The sequence below is a fragment of the Morone saxatilis genome, unplaced genomic scaffold (genome assembly GCF_004916995.1).
Source record: "Morone saxatilis isolate NCDOM2014 unplaced genomic scaffold, NCSU_SB_2.0 Contig17, whole genome shotgun sequence".
NCBI lineage: Eukaryota > Metazoa > Chordata > Actinopteri > Moronidae > Morone > Morone saxatilis.
Window position 1 is genome coordinate 20,586,368 of NW_023339729.1, and position 399 is coordinate 20,586,766.

General features: G+C 32.3%; 1 protein-coding gene across 5 annotated transcripts in view; it reads left to right on the forward strand.

The window, feature by feature from the left end:
• arhgap10 (Rho GTPase activating protein 10) overlaps positions 1–399 on the forward strand; it is a 54,537-nt gene that overhangs the window by 28,253 nt on the left and 25,885 nt on the right. The window lies entirely within an intron of this gene.

Consider the following 399-nt stretch of genomic DNA (forward strand, 5'->3'; position numbering starts at 1 on the left):
AAAAAAAAAAAAAAACATCAGTTTCTACCCAGTAAGCAGTGATATATTGTTATTTGTCAAACATTTCTTAATTTACCTCACAGCAAAACTATTTGGTTGAACTTCTACATTTTGAGCAATGTGACCCCTGAACACAGCTTGAGATGCAAGTTAAGTTTCGCAATTTGCTGTCATCGTATTGACGCATTCAGAGAGAATGTGACTTGACCCTTCCAGAGACACCTGTGCTTGGTGTACGATTGATCTTATAAGCCACAAAACTGTAATATTCGTTGTTGATATATGTCTGGGCAAATCTACTTCTGACCTACAAAAAACCCCAATAGTTAATGCAAGATATGTATATATATATATATATGTATATATATATATATTATATGTGTGTATATATATATGTGT